This window comes from Nipponia nippon, unplaced genomic scaffold (assembly GCF_047370975.1).
Source record: "Nipponia nippon isolate SJK-2023a ecotype South Korea unplaced genomic scaffold, ASM4737097v1 scaffold_5, whole genome shotgun sequence".
Taxonomy (NCBI): domain Eukaryota; kingdom Metazoa; phylum Chordata; class Aves; order Pelecaniformes; family Threskiornithidae; genus Nipponia; species Nipponia nippon.
Window position 1 is genome coordinate 56,151,616 of NW_028262369.1, and position 14,941 is coordinate 56,166,556.

The window sequence follows — 14,941 nt, forward strand, 5'->3', positions numbered from 1 at the left end:
ACCAGGTGGTCTCTGTCTTGACACAGAGTTTAGACTCAGAAGAACACAAGCTTGGTTCTGTATGACGGGTCTCAAACAGCATGTGGTGCTGCTTCACTCCATTTGAGGGGCTGGAGCCATAATTCTCTGTGGCAATCTGGATCTGAACAGAGCCACAAAATAGCAAATACTTCTGAGCTTCAAGTGTAGGCTCAAGATTTAGAGATGCAGTACATAATGCTTTCAGTTATATAGAGCAAAATCGTGCTGGTGATGGACAGTTCATAGTCAGCAAAGGCATTAAACCTGTCTTCCAACAACCCTTGAGTAGTCATTGTTGGACTCATGGTTTGGAGACATCCAAATCCCAAACTAATGCCCCATTTAGTATTGGAAGGTCCTATATCTGTATTGCCAAGAGATGTAGTGCAACCAGAGAGGATCTGTAGAATGAAAGAGTTAGCGTTAAGGACCTGAAAACTTCACCATGCATATTTCAGGAAGAGGGGTAAGGCTACTTTAGACAGGCTAGAGCTGTGGACTGACTGACTGCTAACACTTACAATGAGTCTCTTGGTTTAATTTTATTAATAAGGATTCTAGTTTGAGAGGTCCAAGATTGCTCCACGGTGAAAATCAAAGTGCAGTAAGTGACCACAATGGCCAGATTCACTTTAAAAACACACTCCTGTTTTGAATTCAAATGCTAATCCCTTATTTTATTTAGTTAAAGCATAAAAAGCAGTTAGGGCACCTATTCATTGAATCTAGATGTCAGCAAAAATGGTGCGAACTGAGAGCATCTGACCATCAGAAATTCCAGTCCTGGGAGACACAGTAAGCACAGACTGATCAGAGAAGCCTAACCTTTGAAATCCTGACAAGTTCATAAAATAAGTGCCACCAGCCAACCACAAAACTCTTTCCTTGTTTTCTCCTGAATCTTTGGTTCTCTACACTTCTGGTACTTTTTTTTTTTTTTTTTTTTCCCCTCTAGGGGTAATAAGGCATATTCTTCAGAATAGCTTTATATGTATATTATTCTTTACAAGATGTTTTCTCAATGCACTGTATATGTAAGAATCCTATATTGACAGACAAATCCAAGAGTTTGTTGTCAGTCTTGTCTGTGCTTGATTTACCTCTGTCTTTTTCACAATCAGTCATAATGTCCTTATCACCTTTCCATGTTGTACAGCTGCTGGCATTCAGTCTTCCCAACTTCTGTTTTTGTATTATATGGAGCAATTACCTTAGGACTAGCAGGATACTGTACAGAAATTGTAATGGAAAGGTGCAGACCCTTAGGGGCTTTACAGGGGTTGTTCAGAGATGTGCTGAGCTGGTTTCTACAAAGAAACTTAAAACTAGGCCTGTTCCATTAAGAGGTCTAGTATTACTGATGGGCATCTAATGGCTGGAAGCCATCTGATGCTCTGAGAGAACACTGCAATTCACAGAAAGGGTTCCTACACGTTCGTCTACTTTGTGCTTTCCAGTGTTACACTGAGTGTATATAATACAAAATATGTACGAAAGTCTTCAGAGAGAAAAACCTGTGGGTCAAATGGTCATCATTTTTGTTCTTCACTCTGCTTTTTGCTGTTTTTGCACTGGATTGGATCAAACATGATCCAGAAAGCAGTCCCTCTCTGGAACAAGTTTTGGTCTTTTAGAATCTCCATTTTAATGGTATTCCAGATAATGATATGACTGGAGATTAATAGCATGTATTGTTTACCTGTCTTTGTGGACCCACTAAGTGTCTCAAATGAGCACTGCCAAAAATTTGACCTTTCACAACTTGATGGTCCATAGCTTTTATCTAGAGTTTCCCTGAAGTCCCGGCTTTGGTTATAATGTGCTATTATTTTGAGGTTTCCCAATACTATAAGAAGCCAATGTCACAGTTCGTGAGAATGGCATTGAATAGCATGACACCCAACAGGTATGTGAGCTAATGGAATGTGGCATGAAGACATGTACATAGTCATCATGACAGTGTTTGTGGTGGTATCCTGGATTGTGGGAAACAAGGTTGGTACAGTTTGCACTCACCTGGCTCAGGCTTGGGTCAATTATATCCAGGTTCCTTCTGGTAGGATTTAGCAAAAGAATTCTCTCTGCAAGGCAGCAGGCAATCAACAGCAGACAGTGAACAGCAGGCAAGCAGCATTGACAGTCAGGAGACTGGGGCTCTTGGAAAAAACAAAGAACAAACCAAAATGACAGGAGAGTTTCCATAAGACTCGTCATTTTAATTTCACTCTCTGTAGTTTTTAAATACATGTGTTCTCCAAAGCCTTTTTTTTTTTTTTTTTTTTTTTTTTTTAAACAGCAATATCATCTTTCTAGTCACAGAGACATTTTTTGGAAGTTATGGAAATGTTTTAACCACTTTACTTCTCATCTCCATCCTGAAAGGATTTGATCCTTAAGTAAAAGCATATAAGCATGCTGTTCCCCATTTTCTTCAGTCTTTTGCTTTTGCTGTAGACAGTTTCATAGCCCAGAGTTTAGAACATGTAATGGATACTGTACATCACATTACACTGACCTCAATAAGGTTAAAGCCACAGTACTGTTTGTAACATAAATATATTTTTCAAACTAGTTGGTTAGATCAATTTCAACATTACAATTATTTTTTCTTCTCTTGATTGGTATAACTTGACAAATAATACCCTCCAGTAATCTTGTAGTATTCTCTGTGCTGCACTATAAGAACCATCTGCCCATCCTGAATAAGCTTAGGATAATTTTTCCCAAGTTTCTCGTCCAAATATTTCTGCCATGAGTAGGTTGTTCATTAGGATTAGTTGCTTTGGGGGAAATGGGACAGCAGAGTAGAAACTGAGGCTTCTTTTGGGGACCCAGCCATATAGGCAATACTTACCATAAAAGAAAAGAAGTAAAAGTGTCACAGACAATGATTGATAGTTTCTTTGCAACGGGTGTCTTATTTCCATCTTCAGCAAAAGTGTAACTACTCAGATTTGCCTTCTGATCTGAAATATTTGTGCTACTTTTCTAAAACAGGTAGACCTGTATAGATCTGTTAATATCTGTATTAACAGAATAAGAAAGCAATAATTTAATTTATATTATAGCTTCTCAAAGGAAGTATTAGAAACATAAGATAGACAAATCCTTTGTTCCAGGCACTACAATTATATCTTTGACTCACACAACTATGGTTTTACTTGACTTTGCTTTCATGGTAGTTGCTTTAGAATTAATGGGGCCTCTTTGTGGTATCAAGGCTAAAGCACGTGTTTGTGTTGCAGCCTTCTACTGGACAAAAAGACTTCAGCTACTACCAGGAAGACACTTTTGCTGAGTACAGTGGACAAAGTTACCTAAGGTCTTATCTCTGCTATCAACAGTTCCACATAAAAAGAAGCTGTTTGTTTATTTAAAAAATCCAATTTCTTTGTAAACTGATAAAGAGTGCGAATTGTCAGTTAAAATGAAGAGTTTTGGAAGGAACCTAGGTAAACAGATTCTCTATTAGATGTCAACATTAAAGTCATGCAATAATCATTAAAGGTTATGAAAATTAACATATAGGACATACATGCTACAGGAATGGTAGAAAAAGAAATTAGAATGGGAAGAGCATAGCAATCAAACTCACTAAATCTGTAATTTGTGTACTTACATGCATTGTTTTATACATTCAGCTATCTCAAGAAATTAAGAGGTTGAGTTAGAAATTTGTCATTTCAGCTGACAGATACAGCAGTTGATAAAATTCCGCCATGAAGAGGGAAAAAAATAAGAGAGCTACAGTTAAAAATAGAAAGCCTTTGAAGTGAATGTCTTATCTCCATCTTCAGCAAAAATTGTCAAGGTTTTTCTCCTGATCACAGGTTGATAAATGTGTAGTGGATACAATCCTGCACTGGTATTATATCAGATTAATTGTCTTTGACAGAAGTACATGCATTAAACCAACTAAGCATCTGGCCCACTTGAGGTACTGAAATTAAAATCTTGAAAAACACACCAATTTAAATTCACTAACACATTTAGATTAGCACGGGATCAGTGTGCTGAACAGTATGGTGAAAGCTCAGCTTTTCATAAAAGTGTTATGCGTTGAAGCTACACAGTTAAACTTATTCACCAGTTTGTAATCCAATAGATGTGATTTCTACCATTACTAGTAAAAAAAAAAGACCATTACTAGTAAAAGCCTCAAGCAGATCCCAAGACTGAGGAGAATGAAACCTTCACCATAGGCATCATAATCTTCCCAGAAAATACCTCAGGTTGATAATTGCACATGGTAAACCTTCCTTTCCCAAACCCTTGAGGAAGATGAGAGCTGTCAACCTTGGGATACAGAGGAATATTGGAAGGTTAAACATAGTGCTAAGGCAAAGCAGCAGGTACTAGGAATGACTTTTTCTGTATAATAATTTTCATTGCATTATTAATGAGTTTTTTCTGCAGCAAGTAGAAAATTCAGGCTATTAGGCAGTTAAAAGATTAATGTGACTAAAACCAGAACTTGGTGTCATATATGCAGTTTTTCTTCATGCGTACAACAATATTTTGATTGTTAAGGTTTCACCAGCGGTCTGAGCTCCAAGATGGGAACACACTTCATAGGACTGACCTTGGGGTGGAATTTTAGAGTGATTGAGGCTTTTGAAAAGGAGTACAGACAACTGCCCAGCCAATGTGCATTTTTGCTTTCCTGTCAGGTTATTCAACCAAGCTAAGCAACAGGAACTCCTGTGATTAAGCTCATTATGCAAGAGTAATACTAAGTTAGAAGGGACAATAGGCATCCTGATTCGAGGGTAACAGGGTCTAGGTTAGACTTTTATTCTCCATGATTACATTATTGCAGAGAGGAATCCATAACCATGGGGTCTTCTTGATGTTAAACATATTTCTAGAACCTTTGAATGGGTGAGTTGAGTACATGGTACTCTTGCTTTGCACTTTGTATAGCCATTAAACAATTGAGCCACTGTTACGAGGCTAACGAGCCTGGCACTTTGGATGGTTGTATGTTTTATTGTTACAATGTTTTAAGTCAGTGACATAACGCTTAATGCGGCAGCACTAGCCTCTTGCTTTTAGTGGAAGTGCCTTCTAATTATGTTTTCAGCCATCTTCCTGGACTTATGACAATGCTTCATATTCTTAAGTACAACAGCTTTTCAGCATGATCCATGATAACTACATGATTGTATGGCAAAATACATAAGAACTAGCTTCTCAGCATTTATATTAAAACAGTATTTTTATATTAGTGGCTCAGAACACTACATATTGCAGTAGTGCTTCTTTAATGCTCAAGGCCACTACTGCAGAGCAGTCTTATTTTTATAAGCTTGATGGAAAAATGAAGTGTCAAATCTAATAAACCCTTTGGCTCTTTTTCTATTATTCTATGCCACGGGTCACCTCTGCTTTGAAGTAGAATATTTTTTCATTTGGTGGTGGCAATAATCCAAATTTATAAACCACCACATATAAATTGGTATAATTTGCATTTATTGGCAGGTTTAAAGTTAACCTGTATTAATGATTTTCTGCATATGTAACATAAGTGGTTCAGACAGACGGATAAAAATCTTGTTAGTAAATTATAAGGAAAGCTGTATTTGGATGAACAAAAATTTCATTTCTTCTGTACTGAACGATTCTAAAAACTGGGTATGACTCCAGGTTTAAGGAAAACAATTCAAATATTTTTGCTAATAATCAAAAGTACTCAGGAAACTGACTAGCCAATGCCTGTACATCTTTTCTCAGAGAAGTGTCTTTCCCTCAATTACACAAGCCCTGCGGGTGTGATCACATTCAAGTTGAGCTGCATAGGAATCCTTTGTCAGTATGGTGATGCTGGCTTCTATAAAGTGTTTGTTTATCCAGGACTGAAATATCTCAGTGGGAATGTTCTGGCTCTGACTAAAATTGCACAATGAAAGATCTTGGAAGGGGTCCCTGTATGACTTCATGATCAGAGAATAATTTATAGCTTGGTATCTGGATAGTCATCAGGGCTATATTTAGGAAATTATTTTTAAGACTGTAGTCTTAATCAGGTAAAACAGAGACGTGGGTCTCATTTGCAATCTGTCTGACTAGATTACTAGCCTGTTAACTATTTACTTTTCCTTTTAGCCCCCAAGAGGTCTTGGTTTCATCTAAGTGCTGAACAAAATCAGGAAATCTCATTTTTTCAGTATACACCGCTTCATGCATAGCTTGGAGGTTTGTATGGGATAATTGTTCAAAGGGAATGAATGACCTTGACATGGGATGTGAAACTCAAAGTGGTTCTGATGGTTTAAGTGGAATACAAAAATATCACATGTCATTTCTTGAAAATCTTAAAGAAAACATGGTAATGCATTGGAAAACTCTCCAGAAGAAACAATATGTAAGTCTTGCAGTGTGTAGGTGCTGCTCCGAACCCTTACAGACTGTCATGACTGACTGTTTTCATGAAAATAACATGACCTATTTGTAAACAGGCATGAATGAGTAGGAGTAAAACATTGCAATAAGCAAGGCCTAGTGAAAGAACAAACTTCCTAGGGGTAAGAAATAAGTGGAAAGTTGAAAGACAAGAATATTCTCCAAGTAGTATGTTAAAACACTCTTGGGTTTGGGTAGCTGTTGGAAGAAAAGCTGGTTGGAAAACACAGAATCAGAGGACAGGGCATGATGAAAATGCTTTCAGCCTCTCACAACAGTGTCTTAAGCATCTCTACAAGTGTTTGGAAAATCAGGTGGGATGAGAGAAAAGCTGACAATTTTTCTTAATTAACTACTTGTTGAAATTAAAAATATCAACATTCTGTAGTTCAAAATTTCTAGGATAACAATGACTTGCTCAAACAGGGAGTCATATTTGCCCCTTGGGGTTCCTGCCTTTATCTTCAGTGTCCCTGTTCATTATCCTTTGCTTTATTTAAGGAATCAAAGGAATGGAATCAGTTTCTCATGAAATAGAGTAGGGAAAGTATTTTTATTTCCTGGCAAAAACTTGAATAATACATTCCACTTATAAAAGTCTCTATAGCCTGAGAGCTGAGCAAGGTCAGAAGACACTTAGACAGCAAATGTGCCTCTGACCCTATTACTTACAATGATGCAGTATTTTATGTTCAGCTTTTTGCTCTCAATTACGTGTTTCATCCATCAAGCTAAACTTTAATTTAAACTTGTCCATCTAAGACTGTTGCCTATAGTTTCACAGACTTCATTCTAGATAAAGTGAAATTTTCCTACACTTTAAAAAAAAAAAAAAAAAGAAAAAAGGAAAAGAAAAAAAGCTGTGATAATGGAGTGCAGGTGTAGCTCATTTGGAGTAATGAGGTTCTGAATGAATGTTTTGCAAACAGAACACTTTTTGTGACCTAACAGCTCAGCCAATTCACATGCTGTTCCTAAATGGTTTGTTTTGTTCCTTCTGAACTCAAGTGGAAATGAAGATATTTGCTGGTGATGTTGGTGCTTCAGAACGGGAGGTACAAATTAGCAGGCTGCCATCTAAACAGGAAGATTCACTTATTCTTCCTTTTTGTGCTTGAGCTGCTCTGGCTTCCTGCCTACCCCCTCAGTCAGAGGGACTGAAACCACACTGACAAGCAAATGAGTTTGCGAACTGGAGTTTTGGAATTATTTTAGGCATACAAATAACAAACAGTTACTCAATTCTGTCATGGCTACAAGGCTGCTCACAGGGCTTTTTAACATGGTATTCAGGGAGCTGAAGTTCAGAGTTCAGCTTGTACAGAGTATTACTTAAATCCATGGTTGATATCCTTCTATGTAAGAAAATACGTTGTGAGGAGGGGAACAAAGATGTTGTGATAGCTCCTGTGTATAGAATTTAATATTAAACCATACAGGACACAGGATGCTATACTGGGCACAAACACAGGCACTCCAGTGGGGCTTCTTTATTCAGCACATCCTGTCAAATAGTTCTTGGGCTTGTAAATATACTGTGGACTTCTGGCCTCTGGCACTACTTGGTGTAATAAGGCCCATTATTAGCTATAAAATATCTATATTCTATATTATTGGATATAGAATACATTCCCAAATATCTCTAGCCACTTGATTTCTGAGTCATCAGCTGGAATAACTCATTGTATTTCCCTGAATGAAAAAAGGGGGGGGGGGGGAAGAGAAAGAATATGAAATGCAGAAACAGAATTTGCAATTTTTTATTGCAGTTCTAAGGAAACAATCATCCTGCAAAGCAACCCTATGCCATGGTCCTAAATTCCAGTCTGATTCAATAGGATATGATAATCCCTTGTGTAAGGAAAATTGGAGATGGAGACCAGAACCACATGATGCAAATTTTACAGCACAAATAAAGAAAAATCTCATCTACAAAACAGAGCAGTAACAAGACCTGAGAGTGATTAAGGATAATGCATTAGCCATCTGCACAATGTCTCGTAGCAGCAAGAAGGTAAACAAAGTCTTGGCATGTATTATGTCTCTAGAAATGAGACCTATAAATCAGAAGTTAAATACTCATATATAGAGCAATAGCAAAGCCTCATTTTGAATACTCTGAGCTTTTCTTTTTAGGATGTTATATGAAGAATATATGAAGCTGGCAAAGATCAAAAAAATGTGACAGAAGATAGTTAGACTAACATTGGAAACAAAGGAAATGCTTCATAAGGAATGAGAAACCAGACTCTGTCAGTATGCACGAAGGAAACTGAGACCTTGGAGAAAAATCTTGGATCTAAAATACCCTAAAAGGGAAAGACAGATGCCAGTGCAAGGCATTTAAATACAATAACAGCTAATTGAAAAACAAACATGTAAGAGCTTAAATGAAGGTAGAGATTAGTAGCCTGAAGTAGTTTGGACAGAATTAGGACATGCACAAACAGCTGTTGCATGCTGCAAACCAAAAAAGATTGTGCATCAGCTCAAAGGAGTACTTAGGTAACTACTCATAGCCAAGTTGTGCTCATGAAAGAACTTTAGGAAAGTAAACAAATTTATCTTCCCATCTTGCAGATAACCTATCCATACTAACAGGTTCAAAAAGTGATTTGTCTTCTCTGGAATGGATTTAATTTAGCTTTGGTGATGCAGAGCATACATGTAACCTAATCTGTAGTTCAACAGTAAAACAAAAATTTTAGGACCTGTTTTAAAAGATACCTTTGCAGTAAAACTTAATGAAGGGGATAGTGATGGTGGGGGAAGAATAGCTGAACTTTATGAAATGGGATACAAAAGGAAACGTCTCCTGGAACCTCTGTGCAAAGATTTATTGCACAGAGATAGTCCCAAAGCAAAACATTTTAATTATATAGAGACTACTTTTCTCTAGCTGCTGCTGCACATAACAAGACTATCTTGATGAAAAAATCCAGTTTTTTTAGAGAGCTCAGAGCCATTAGAGATTTTGAGAGGGAAACAGGTGGAGATCTGCCCTCCCGTTTAAGAGGAATTAAGTCCCAAATGGAGTACTTTTTTAGTTTTCTTCTCAGGTCTTAAAATTTCTAATCCAAGATCAGCAACTAGTGGAAGAGTGGTTAAAGAAAAAGGATGAAATAAAAGCTTCCCGTTCTCAGTAATAAAGAGCACTTTGAGAAAAAGCAGTGGTAGATTGCTGTTTTCCTCTGGCAGAGTTTATCTGGGCAGAGCTGGCTCACAGCTTTGCAGGTCTGTTGGCAAATTTTGCAGAGAGGGTTCTGGACAGGATGAGAGAAGCAGAAGGGCAGCACTTTCCCATTACGTAACAACTGCCCCTTTGACTCATAGAATCATAGAATAGTTTGAGTTGGAAGGGAAATTTAAAGGCCATCTAGTCCAACACACCTGCAATGAGCAGGGACATCTACAACTAGATCAGGTTGCTCAGAGCCCCATCCAACCTGACCTTGAATGTTTACAGGAATGGGGCATCTACCACCTCTGTGGGAAACCTCTTCCAGTGTTTCACCACCCTCATTGTAAAAAATTTCTTCCTTATATCTAGTCTGAATCTACCCTCTGTCAGTTTAAAACCATTACCCTTTGTCCTATCATTATTGGCCCTGCTAAAAAGTCTGTCTTCATCTTTCTTATAAGCCCCCTTTAAGTATTGAAAGGCTGCAATAAAGTATCCCTGAGGCCTTCTCCAGGCTGAGCAACCCCAACTCTCTCAGCCTTTCCTCATAAGACAGGTATTCAATCCCTCTGATCATTTTTGTGGCCCTCCTCTGGACCTGGACCCACTCCAACAGGTCTATGTCCTTCTTGTACTGAGGACCCCAGAGCTGGATGCAGCACTCCAGGTGGGGTCTCACCAGAGCAGAGTAGAGGGGCAGAATCACCTCCTTCGACCTGCTGGCCACACTTCTTCTGATGCAGCCCGGGATACGATTAGCTTTCTGGGCTGCAAGAGCACGTTGCATGCTCATGTCCAGCTTTTCATCTATCAGTACCCCCAAGTCCTTCTCTGCAGTGCTGCTATCAATCCCTTCGTCACACAGCCTGTATTGATACCGGGGGTTGCCCCAGCACAGGTGCAGGACCTTGCACTTGGTCTTGTTGAACCTCATGAGGTTCAGATGGGCCCACTTCTCGAGCTTGTCTTGAGTCACAGGGTAAGACTTCCCCTTGAAGCACTACCCCTACAAAACACAAGCCTCCATCTAGCAGCAGAGGAAGTAGTAGTTAGGAGATATTTAAGCTACAATAGTTGATCCCTGGCACCAGGGAGTACTGTCACCTGTCTTAACTTTTCACAGGTAAATTGATACTCTCTGGACTTGTCTTACCATCTTGCATGTAAGTTGTTATCTTCTGGCTTTTGTGAGGTTCTGATTTACATCTTTTTCTTGTATATAATTTTGAAATACCTAAACATAGACATAGACCATAAAAGACAGCTTTATGGTTAAGGCAGTGGGAAGCCTCAGATCCATTTGAAATACTGCCCATGTAAATAGAAAAAGAAAAGCTTGATCTGTTGTTAGATTTATAGAACAAAAACATCATTTAAGGGAGGGGGAAAGATTAGAAAGAAAAGGTGGAATTCCCAAAGTAATTATCTCTGATGATCTCTAACAGCTTGCCTTTGCAAAGGCATTGTGGGGGAAAGAAAAGTTGAGATTTTAAGATGAAAGCCATGATTAAATATTTCGGGCAATATAACGGCAAAAAAAAAGTGTATTTGAGGTTGCACCTTGTCCAACAAAGCCAGGTCTCATTGGACTTTAAGATCCTTGTGCAGAATGCAGGAACTCATTTTATTTTCACATATTAAATTTGTTATGCTGATAGTGCTACACTTTCTACCAGAAAACAAACGTCATCAGCATCAGTAACAAGAAGTATCATCTGCTACAAAAATGGAATGTATACCATAAGATCATAAAACAGTCTTTTAATATGTGAGATCTATTTAGGCATCAATAGATGTTAATGTATGCTAACAGGGTGAGGAAGAGACGCAGACTATGAAGATTAAAGTCTCAAGATTTGCACTACTCACTGGTCAAAATTAGGACTCTCAGTTATTAGACCACGTGTACAAATTTTCTCTTCACTTTAAAGATGAAACTATGTTTCTACCTAAATCAATAGCAAATAATGTTTCCCTGCCAAAGCTGTAGTGGCCACTGCCAAATAAATATTCAGCTGTTACTGGGGAAGTCTTCCACTAACTGTATCATCTCTATTCCCATTCAGCAGTCAGAAGTAGAGTTATAGTTTACGTGTGTCGAACTGGAAGGCTGCAGAGGTTTGGAAAAGCTGTCACTAGAAATGCTTACTGCAAATGTCCCCTGCCTCTGTCATCCTGAAGACTGCAACATATACAGAACTACAAGACATAGTGCTTCTTTCACTGGCAACATACCCCACTGAGATATAAAGTTTGGCAGTGGGAAAACTGGGATAAGGAAGAAGAAAACATTTCTTTTCTTCTTTAAGCTGACAAAAGTTGTGTTTGGGTAAAACATTGCATTTGTTAGTCTGAGTTATTCAAATGCTGGTGCTTGATCTTATTCAGTAACAGAATTTGGACTTCTGTAGTTGGCCAATTAAACAATATATTTCAAGGGTTATGGCACTCCCTATCTTTGTCTTGGGCATGACTTTATGAATGAAATAAAAGGGAATCTCCTGTCATTCTGTAGGCTTGGCTTTAAATAGGTAGTTCCATTTTTACGCATTTCATTTCTCAAGTAATGAAAAATAGAGGTTAAGAAGAGATGGAGAAGAGAACAAATGTCCAATGTTCTCTTTGATCCCTTAGTATCCCATCAATTAGTGTACTATAAAAAATTAATGGATCATTTTATTATGGATTTGGGGCTTTCTGGGGGAGGGAGAGGATGGGGAGGGAAAAAAAAAGTCTTTACCAACTCTTTAAAGAACAAAAAATTCAGGAAACGTTTAATGATGATTCAGAAGTAAATTTAATTAACTCCTTGAAGGTTTAACTTAAGTGAAGCCACAAGAGTTTGGGACTGAATTTTGCTTAATGTGTCTAAGGTTAACTTTCTTCAGTACTGATGATTACTGAGGTAAGGCACCCTGACTCCCAAAGGGTGCTATGTGTTGCCGTATTTTGTAATGTGATGTTTTTGTGGAATTTTAATAACAATAAAATGACAATTTTATTCAGAAAATTTAAGTTGGAGCTGAATGTGGTAACAGGCTCTAATGCTTTATGAGCAGGACTTGTGGGGATATCAAGTCCAAGATTTTGATTTCTGTGTCCTGTTTTGTTTACCTTCCTGAGTTGAAAACTACGGTTCACAATTAAAAAGGAAATAAAAAAAAACGGATTCAACTCTAATCTTTATGAAAAATATCCAGAAAGTTTTGCTTTTACTGCCTTATAGGACCTATATTTTTCCTAGAAAAGGAAACACAATCCTCCCATTAATGACAGAAATTAATTTTAGAGCATGACCAGATAATTAGATTCCCAAATGACTGGAGAATATTTAAAATTCTTTCTGATTTTTAAGCAATTATAAGTCTCGTAGCAAAATGTGCTCAAAAGTATATAATATGAGAATGCTGTGTAGTAGACAATAATGACACAATTTTTTTACTACTTTGTTATCCACAAGGTTTGCAGAGAAATACAGTTGCAACTACAGATCTATTTCTATGGCCTTTTAAAATTCATTCATGGGTACTCAGTGCTATGATTGTTCAACTCAAACTAAATACAACAGTTTTATTTTAGAGTCAGAAAAGCTCACTTGTCTGTTTATTACATAAACGAGATGCAGAAAGTGTGATCATTACTGCACCTGGATCAGCTCTTAAAGCAAAAAATCATTGGCAGTCTTTTCAACAGCTTCCATGGGCTTTGTATCAAACAATTCAAAACAGACCGTAAGGCCTTTTAATCTTGGATAGCATTAACTTCTGTGACACTATAAATCTCCCAGTCATTGCTATGGATGAAGCAGGTTTCTAATAGAGGATGGAACACAAAGGATCTGGACAGCAAGAGGAAAGAAGGCAACTGAGAAATTATGGTTATTTTGGCTTCTTTGACAATCTTGACCTTGACTAGGCACTGAGGAATCAGGATTAAAAAACCAAGGAACCGCTAAAGCACTTGCTCACATCCAAGAACTCAGTTCCAGTGCACAGAAGATGTGAGACAATGCTGGAAGCCAAATAACATGCACATAGCAAAATTCATAATCAGAGATGTAATATAATTTAATCTTTAGTCGGACATAGTCTTGAGTCACTTTTCAGATAGTAATAGCATTTACTTCTGGTTATATACAGATGCAATTTGCATCTTGTTATTAGAAGTTTGAGGGAGGGTGGAAGGTCTCCTAGTCCACTCTGTTTTGTCAAGAGGAGGCTCTGGTCTGCTTCTGGGTAACAAACAGGAGGAGCTGGAAGCCACTGTGTAGTTTGAAAGCTACGATCTGATCACTATCACTGAAACTTGGTGGGATGAATTGCATGACTGGAGTCCTGTCATCAATAAACTGTTCAGAAGGGACCGGCAAGGAAGGAACGGAGGTGGGGGTTGCCCACTACATAAAAAAATGAATTGATTGAACAGAGCTGTCTTTCAAAAACAGCAATGCAGAGGTCGAGAGCTTATGGGTGAAAATTACAGACCCAGCCAACACAGGAAACCTTGTGACTGGTGCTTACTACAGGTTGTCTGATCAAAGGGAGCCTGTTGACAAAGCATTCTTATTTCAACTACAGGAAGCATCACACTTGCAGGCGTTGATCCTGATAGGGTCTTTCAACCACCCTGACATCTGCTGGAAATGTGACACAGCAAGCTGCAAGCAATCTAGGAGATTCTTGAAGTTCATTGAGGATAACTTCCTATTTCAGATGATTCAAAAACCCAACTAGAGGACGTGCCTTACTGGACCTGTTGTTCACCAGCACAGAGGAACTCATTGCAGAGGTCAAGACTGGTGGTAGCCTGAGCTGCAGTGATCATGCCCTTGGGGAATTCATGATCTTGAGGGATATAGGCCAGGAGAAATGTATAGTCAAGACCTGAAACCCTAGAAAAGTGAATTTTCAGTTAAGAAACTGGTGGAGGGGACCTCCTGGGAAGCTGTCCTCAGGGATAAAGAAGCAAAAAAGAGATGACAGCTATTTAAAACATTTTTCTTAGAGTGCAAGAACTCTCAGTTCCCACGTGCAAGAAATCAGGCAAGGAAGGCAGACCAGCATGGCTGAGTAAGGACCACCTGGTCAAACTGAACCCTAAGAGGGGAATGCATAGGCAGTGGAAGCAGTGACATACATCCTGGGAAGAATATAGGGATACTACCCAGGAGTGTAGGGATGGGATCAGGAAAGCTAAGGCACAGTTGGAGCTAAATTTGACAAGGAATGTGAAGAATAATAAGAACGGCTTCTACAGGTGTGCTGGGCAGAAAAGGAAGATTAACAAAGATGTACCCCAGCCTCACTCCCCCTGATAAATAAGACAGGAGGACTAGTG